This window comes from Merops nubicus, unplaced genomic scaffold, assembly GCF_000691845.1.
Source record: "Merops nubicus isolate BGI_N331 unplaced genomic scaffold, ASM69184v1 scaffold19836, whole genome shotgun sequence".
NCBI lineage: Eukaryota > Metazoa > Chordata > Aves > Coraciiformes > Meropidae > Merops > Merops nubicus.
The window spans coordinates 1-205 of record NW_008613161.1 but is presented as its reverse complement, the minus strand read 5'-3'; the positions used below and the strand labels follow the sequence as shown (position 1 = coordinate 205).

General features: G+C 65.4%; 1 protein-coding gene across 1 annotated transcript in view; it reads right to left on the bottom strand.

Annotated features, from left to right (window-relative positions):
* Window positions 1–197, bottom strand: part of ZCCHC14 (zinc finger, CCHC domain containing 14) — a gene marked incomplete at its 3' end in the record, with an annotated part of 46,341 nt that extends 46,144 nt beyond the window's left edge. Inside the window, exon 1 of the mRNA XM_008941821.1 lies at window positions 1–197. This exon is cut by the window's left edge and continues 284 nt beyond it.
* Window positions 198–205: the final 8 nt, after the last annotated feature.

The following is a 205-nucleotide window of genomic DNA, read 5'->3' as shown; positions in this document are numbered from 1 at the left end:
AGAGAGACCAAAAGTTTGCTGCGTACCGCCTCGTCCGTCAGGTTGGTGAGGCTCCCCAGGTCGGCGGGGTTGTTGGCCTTGATTTCGGAGTCGCGCAGGGAGTGGTAGTCCTTGCGGGCCAGGTCCTCCAGGCAGGCTCCCAGGAAGCGCAGCTCCAGCGGGATGCAGAGGTCCAGGAGCCCGCAGAGGAACTCCACCCGCTGCG